Below are 8,401 nucleotides of genomic sequence, written 5' to 3'. Positions count from 1 at the left end.
CAGTTATTGCATTAGGACAACAGCGATTCATCTGCTACCTTGTGCTGCGGTAGTTGAACCCATTCCTCTGCATGACCTGTCATTGCCACAGTAAATAGTTGAAACCCACTAGCATGTGTAGGAGTTGATTGAAGCCACTGATGTGTTCCTACCATGCTATGCCTGCTATTGCTTAGAGTTGTGTCAGGTCTGATTCATTGGGAATGAATTGGAGTGTTACGATATGTTCTGGTGCTGAGAGTTAAGTGTGTGAACACGATTTGGTAAAGGTAGCGGTGAGAGGCCATGTAGGAGTACATGGTGGGTTGTCTCACTGGAACCGTCCTTAAGCACTGAGTTCTATGTATGTTGTCCAATGACTCGATACTACCACACATTGGGCTCCGGGCGCTCCAAGCCCTCTCGACTTATTAACCAACTTGATCTCTGTCCAGGAGTCGCAACTAGTTTCTGGTGTTTGTAGGTAGTGTTAGTAGTCTACCAAGTGGCACCCGGCCAGGTGGGCTTGGGACAGACTAGGCACAAGTGGCACGGTGTACCAAGCGTAGATCCATTCGGCGAGGTGGGCTTGGGAACCCTGCACACATCGTTTGGGGCCGTGAGTGAAACCCCGGCCAGATCTCCTTGCGGATGGAACCCGAATAGGCGATAAACCTGGATTAGAGTCTTGTGTGGTTAGTCAGGTCGTGGCCGACACCCTTGCCAGGCTTCCGCTTGAAGGTTGCCGAGATACATGACGTGTACATGGCGGTAAGTGGCGAGAGCGTGTGTGAAGAAGTACACCCCTGCAGGGTTAACATGATCTATTCGAATAGCCGGGTCCGCGGTTATGGACTTCTTGGATGCTTACATGGTACATAGACAACTTGAAGTGGATACTCTAAAATGCTCAAGACAAGTGTGAGTGCTATGGATGGCCTTCTCGTAGGGAGACGGGGATGAATCCATAGTAGTGTATTGTATGGTGATTAGTGGACTCGTGTACGATGTCTCACCTCCAGAGTTTCTGGTAGTCGTAGAACAGGATAGCCACAGAGTCAAAGCTGGCTTGCTGCAACTAAACCCCACATTACCTCTTGATACAAATGCATGTATGATAGGATCTGATGTAAGTCTTGCTGAGTACTTTTGTACTCATGTTTCTTTATTTATGTTTTTGCAGCGGAGACTTCGGTCTTACTAGTGTTCTCATGGACTTCGACTAGTAGCTAGTACCTCAGCTACGATCTTGAGCGGACGTTGTAGATAGTCAGGCTTTCAGCCTTTTTCATTTATAGATGTCTGTACTCAGACATGTAATGCTTCCGCTTGTTGCTTGATTGCTCTGACTGTTGGGTCATGTGACCCCTGTTTGTAATAATGCTGTGACGGCTCTTCTGAGCCTTTATCTATATGATTGTTGAGTTATGCTGTGATGCCATGTTGTACAGCACATACTTGCATGTTATGCGTACGTGTAATGTGTATTGCTATGTGTGGGATCTGACTATCTAGTTGTTTATTCTTAGTAGCCTCTCTTACCGGGAAATGTCTCCTAGTGCTTCCACTGAGCCCTGGTAGCTTGCTACTGCTCCGGAACACTTAGGCAGGCCGGCATGTGTCCTTCTTCGATCCTGTGTCTGTCCCTTCGGGGAAATGTCACGCGATGAATACCGGAGTCCTGTTAGCCTGCTACAGCCCGGTTCACCGGAGTCCTATTAGCCCAGTGCTACAACCTGGATTCACTCGTTGATGACCGACACGTTCGATGCTGGGTCATGGATGCCTGTCCCTGTAAGTGAGATCCACTTTGGGTTTACGACTAGCCATGTCAGCCCGGGCTCTTTATCATATGGATGCTAGCGACACCATCATATACGTGTGCCAAAATGCGCAAACGGTCCCGGGCAAAGGTAAGGCGACACCCGTGGGGATACCGTGCGTGAGGCCGCAAAGTGATATGAGGTGTTACATGCTAGATCGATGTGGCATTGAGTCGGGGTCCCGACAGCTCTGGTATCAGAGCCTGACTGCCTGTAGGATTACCAAGCCAAACCGGTCGAAGTTGAGTCTAGAAATGCTTTAGTTATGTAAGGGAATTGATTGTGGGTTGGAACGTAAGGCTCTTTTTACTTCTTTACCTCATGGCCTTCTGATCTGAGTCATCCTATCTTTCCTACGGGGTTAAGGAACTAGGCTTTCTCTTCCGTTTATCAGGATCACGTGTTACTACTCCGTAGTCCCATAGGATTGGTTGATCAGAGTCATACCCTAGTTTTGAGTATTTCCGGTGTAGTCCGTTTAGTATGATCTCAGAACCTTGAGTAATGTTGATGAGTATGTTACCACCCCATTTTTCTAGTAGGTTGTCTCATTCTGAGCATTTTACTACCGTTATGCTGCCGGATTTTCCTTAGGAGTTCGAGAGATACTAATTCCTTGTCCTACATTCTACAGTCCATAGTTGTTGCTGATTCCGTCCTTGATTCATTTCTCAGGATGTCATCAGCTAAGCGAAGTTCCGTTGCTCGTAGCCAGAACCACGGAGATGGTAGGGATGAGGATCCTCCCGGCCAGCCTTCGTTGACAAAGTTCATGCTAGAGATGGAGAGGAACAAGCGTGAGTCCAACCGCTTGTTGGCACGTATCGAGGAGAACACCGCACATCAGTCCAATAAGTCTGTGACCATTCATGACTTCATTCGCTTGCACCCACCCACCTTTCATCATTCCATTGAGCCACTCGATGCAGATGACTGGCTCCGTAGCATCACTCATAAGCTGCGTTCCGCGAGCATAGCTGAAGATGACAAGGTCACCTATGCCACATACCACCTGGAAGGTCCTGCTAGTCTTTGGTGGCAGAACTATGAGGCTATGCTTCCAGCTGGCCAGACTTCCACCTGGAGGGATTTTGTTGAGGCTTTTCGCAAGCATCACATTCCTGAAGCCCTCATTGATCGCAAGAGAGAAGAGTTCTGTGGTTTCACCCAGGGTAAGATGGCTGTTGATGCCTATAGTAGAGAGTTTGAGAACCTCGCCCGTTATGCCACAGAAGAGGTGTCCACGGACGCCAAGAAGCAGGCTAGGTTCCGGAAGGGTCTCAACCCCAAGTTGCGTCGTGATCTCCACCTGCATCATTGTGATACATTCCAAGCTCTTGTGAACAAGGCCATTAATGCAGAGACAGCTCAGCTCACTTACGAGGAGTCTCGTAAGCACACTCGTGATTTGGGATCTTCCTCCGGTTCTAGCTCTCAGAAGCGCCGGATTTGGGTTCCAAACTCCGCTCTTCCACCCAAATATGTACCGAGGCCATCTTATGTGGCACCTCATCAAGTTCAGCAGTATGCTCCACCCAGGCCTATTGGTGGACCGCCTTCCAATGCAGGTCCACATCCTACCTCCAAGATTTGTTACAAGTGCGGAGAGCCAGGCCACTGCCCGTATTTGCACTCAGACCAGAGTTGCTCCACCCCAGCCCGAGAAGTCTATTGGCCGTGGTAAGCCATCGCGCAAGATGATCAGTGCCAAGTCAGCTCCCACTGAACATGGACGTGTGCATCACGTCTCAGCTAAAGCCGCTCATGATGATCCAGATGTCGTTCTTGGTACACTCCTTGTCAACTATCATCCGGCATCGGTTTTGTTCGATACTGGAGCGTCTCATTCCTTCATTTCTGAAAGCTATGCCCGCTTGCACGACATGTCATTTTGTGATATGCCTTCCCCACTACTTATTCAAACTCCTGGATCCAAATGGCAAACTTCTAGGATAAGTTATGGCAATGAAATCCTTGTTGACAGACTTGTATTCCTTGCTTCCTTGATATCTCTCAAGTCTTCGGATATTAACATCATCTCGGGTATGGACTGGATGACAGCTCATCATGCCAAGATTGATTGTTTCACCAGGTCTGTTCAGCTCACACACCCATCTGGCAAGATAGCCATTGTCTCCACTAGAGTTGCAAAGCGTCAGCTCTATTCCCTTAATGCCAGCCCTCTTCCAGACCTTGAAGATATCCCGGTAGTCCGTGACTTTCCGGATGTCTTTCCAGAGGAACTGCCAGGTGTTCCGCCTGACAGAGATGTAGAGTTCGTCATAGATCTTATCCCAGGAACTGCTCCAATCTCTAGGAGACCCTACAAGATGGCACCCTTAGAACTAGCCGAGCTTAAGAAACAACTTGATGAGTCCTTGCAAAAGGGTTTCATCCGTCCTAGCTCTTCTCCTTGGGCTTGCCCCGTCCTCTTCGTCAAGAAGAAGGATGGTACGGATCGGATGGTTGTAGATTATCGCCCCGTTAATTTGGTTACGATAAAGAACAAGTATCCGCTCCCCAGGATCAATGACCTGTATGATCAGCTCGCTGGATCCTCAGTCTTCTCCAAGATGGATTTGAGGTTAGGATACCACCAAATTAAGATCAGGAACGGGGACATTCCCAAGACAGCTTTTGTCACTCGTTATGGCCAGTACGAGTACACCGTCATGTCCTTTGGCCTAACCAACGCCCCAGCCACATTCTCCCGTTTGATGAACTCGATCTTCATGGAGTACTTAGATAAGTTCGTCGTGGTTTACCTCGATGATATTCTTATTTACTCGAAGAACGAGGAAGAGCATGCCGAACATCTTAGACTTGTGTTAGAAAAACTCAGAGAGCACCGCCTTTATGCCAAGTTCTCCAAGTGTGAATTTTGGTTGCCAGAAGTGACCTACCTAGGCCACGTAATCTCTGGTAAGGGCATTGCTGTCAATCCCGAGAGGGTTCAGGCTGTTCTCGATTGGACTCCACCTGAAACAGTTAAACAAGTTAGGAGTTTCCTTGGTCTAGCCAGTTATTGTCGCCGCTTTGTTGGAAACTTCTCCAAAGTAGCCAAACCCCTCACGGAACTTCTCAAGAAAGATAAAAAGTTTGAGTGGTCCCCATAGTGTGAACACAGTTTTCAGGAACTGAAAAGGCGCCTGACTTCTGCTCCCATACTTGTGCCACCGGATTTCACTAAAGACTTTATTATCTACTGCGATGCCTCACGACAGGGACTAGGTTGCATTCTTATGCAGGATTGTCATGTGATTGCCTATGCATCTCGACAGTTGCATCCACATGAGGAGAATTATCCTACACATGATCTAGAGCTTGCAGCCGTAGTCTATGCACTCAAGACCTGGCGACATTACCTCCTTGGTAAACGTTGCGAGATCTACACCGATCACCAGAGTCTCAAGTATATCTTCACCCAACCAGACCTAAACCTTAGGCAAAGACGATGGTTGGAGTTGATCACAGATTATGATTTAGGGATGACCTACACCCCAGGCAAAGCCAATGTCATGGCTGATGCGCTAAGCCGTAAATCCTATTGCAACAATCTCATGTTGCAGCAAGGCCAACCACTTCTCCATGAGGAATTCTGTAAGCTTAATCTTCACATTGCTCCTCACGGGTTCCTTTCTACCCTGGTGGCGAAACCTGATCTTAAGGATCAGATTATCGCAGCTCAAAAGCAAGACACAGGAATCTCCCGGATCAAGAGAAACATTAAGAAGGGAGTTGGTGGATGTTTCACTATGGATGATCGTGGTGTTGTTTTCTTTGAGAATCGCTTGGTGGTTCCCAAGAATCAACATCTTCGACAACTGATTCTTAAGGAGGCGCATGAATCTCCTCTCACGATTCATCCCGGTAGTACTAAGATGTATCAGGACCTACGCCAGAGGTTCTGGTGGACTAGGATGAAGAGAGAAATCGCTCAGTTTATTGCTAACTGTGACGTTTGTCGTCGCGTTAAGGCAGAGCATCAAAGGCCTGCTGGCACCCTTCAGCCTTTAGTTATTCCTGAGTGGAAATGGGATAAAGTTGGTATGGACTTCATCACCGGCTTTCCCAGGACCAAGAAAGGGAATAACGCTATTTTCGTAGTCGTTGATCGTCTTTCCAAAGTGGCTCACTTCCTTCCTGTTCGGGAAAGTATCACTGCTAGTCAGCTTGCTGACTTATATATTTCTCGAATAGTGTCACTTCATGGTGTTCCACTAGAGATCAATTCAGACCGTGGCAGTCTTTTCACTTCTCATTTTTGGGAGAGCTTCCAAACTGCCATGGGAACCCATCTTTCTTTCAGTACCGCTTTCCACCCTCAATCAAGTGGTCAGGTGGAACGGGTCAATCAAATTCTCGAAGACATGCTCAGAGCTTGCGCTATCTCATTCGGTATGGATTGGGAGAAATGTCTTCCTTTTGCCGAGTTTGCTTATAACAATAGCTATCAATCCAGCCTCAAGAAAGCTCCTTTTGAGGTTCTCTATGGACGAAGATGTCAAACACCTTTGAACTGGTCAGAAACCGGTGAAAGACAATTCTTTGGACCGGATATGATCCAGGAGGCAGAAGAGCAAGTTCGCATCATTCGTGAGAATTTGGAAACAGCCCAGTCTCGTCAAAAGAGCCAGTATGATCGTCATCATAAGGATATGACTTATGAAATTGGCGACCAAGCTTACCTTCGGGTTACTCCGTTGAAGGGTACCCATCATTTCGGTGTCAAGGGCAAGTTGGCTCCTCGTTACATTGGTCCCTTTCGCATTCTCGCTAAACGAGGAGAGGTTGCCTACCAGTTGGAACTACCCCCACATCTTTCTCGAGTTCATGATGTCTTCCCCGTTTCTCAACTCAGGCGTTGCTTCTCGGATCCTATCCGTGGAGTGGACCACGAAACGCTTGATCTCCAAGATAACCTCACATACCGAGAGTACCCGGTTCGCATTCTTGATCAAGCGGAGCGTGTTACCCGATGTCAGAACATCAAGTTTCTCAAAGTTCAGTGGTCTCATCATTCCGAGAGAGAAGCTACTTGGGAGCGAGAAGATCGTCTTCGACTGGAGTACCCCGCTTTTTTTCCGTCGACCCCTGAATCTCGAGACGAGATTCTTTCAAGTGGGGGCGAGTTGTCACATCCCTAGTCTGGTATGACCTAGACTAGCTAGTCAGTTGTGCATCATATTTAAATTTCATTTAAATTTGAAATGAGGATTGGTGGAACCCTCAGAATCATTTTTGAAAATGACCCAAATAAAAATTTCTCCAAAAGGGTCCAAGAAAATGCTCATGATGCCCTCTGAAAATATTGGACAGAGATAAAAATCAAAACAATATTTTTAGGAGCTCATGGATATTTATTTTGGCCATTTGGATTAATTCGATAAATATTTGCATTGGAAATATATTTCTATATATATGAAATATGGTCCAAAAATTATGCCATTTATAAAGGAGCTCTGGAATAATATATCTAGCTCCTGCAAAAATTGGCATAAGGTAATAAAATGATTTAATATTTTATTAAATCAAAACAAATGTCAGAAAAATTAGAAAACAGAATAAAAGAGGGAAACCTTACCTGGGCTTCTTACCTGGCGCCTCTGGCCCAGCAAGGCAGCCCAGCCCACCACCGCCGTCGTCCTCCTGGCGCCAGTCGGCCAGGCGTGTGGCCGACGCGCGCGCACGGCCGGAGCGCCACGCCACCAGCTCGCCTGCCTGCCTCCCCTGCCAGCGCGACGCCGCGTTGCTTCTTCTCGGTGCCGCCCCGATCCCCTGGCCTCACCCCCTCTCTCCCGAACTCTTCCCCCTCTTCTGCTCCCTCTCCCTCTCGAGTCCGAGCGCAGCCGCAACGCGCCACCGTAACGCCGCGGCCACCGTCTCCCCCTCGACCCCTCGCTGTGCCTGCGAGCTTTGCCTCGAGCCCTCTTCCTCTCCACCGAGCCACGAGGTCCCGGACGCGCTGCAACACCGCCACCATCACCGTTTCCGTCGCCGGCCATCGAAGATCGCCGCGGTCGATTCGCCGCCTCCGACGCCTCCCCGAGACCACCGAGCTGCTCATCGACCTCGCTGTGAGCTCCTCTTCCATTTCCCCTCCTCCCCGCGCTCGTTCCCGCTCTCTAGCCGCCTTTCTCACCGGAGCCGAATTGCTCCTCGCCGCCGGCCATGGCGCCATGGTGGCATGAGCCCAAGCCAGCCACTCCCGCGCGCGTCACCGTGTTCCTGGTGACGCCAGGAGGCCGTAGGAGCCCTCCGCTTCCACTGCCGTGCACCACAACGCCGCGGCTGCAAGTCGCCGAGCTCCGGCCGCCGCCGCGAGCTTTGCTCCGGCGAGCTCCGGCGCCCCCGCAGCCCCCCACCAGCTCCCCTGGATGCGGACGACGACGGGCTACGCCCCGGTGGTCTTCGCGCGACCAAACGCCGCTTGTAGCGCAAGTCCGGCGAGTCGCCGCCGCGCTATTGGTCGCCGCCGGCCAGAACTCCGGCCGGCTGACGTGGCTCTGTTAATTAGGCACTAATCCCCACCTTCTGACGCTGACGAGTGGGCCCCAGGGCTTAGTCAAAGCTAATCAGCCCAGGTTTGACTCAGGGTT

The sequence above is a fragment of the Triticum dicoccoides genome, chromosome 3A, assembly GCF_002162155.2.
Source record: "Triticum dicoccoides isolate Atlit2015 ecotype Zavitan chromosome 3A, WEW_v2.0, whole genome shotgun sequence".
NCBI classification, from domain to species: Eukaryota; Viridiplantae; Streptophyta; class Magnoliopsida; order Poales; family Poaceae; genus Triticum; species Triticum dicoccoides.
The sequence above is the reverse complement of the archived record's forward strand: the minus strand, read 5'-3'. Positions refer to the sequence as shown.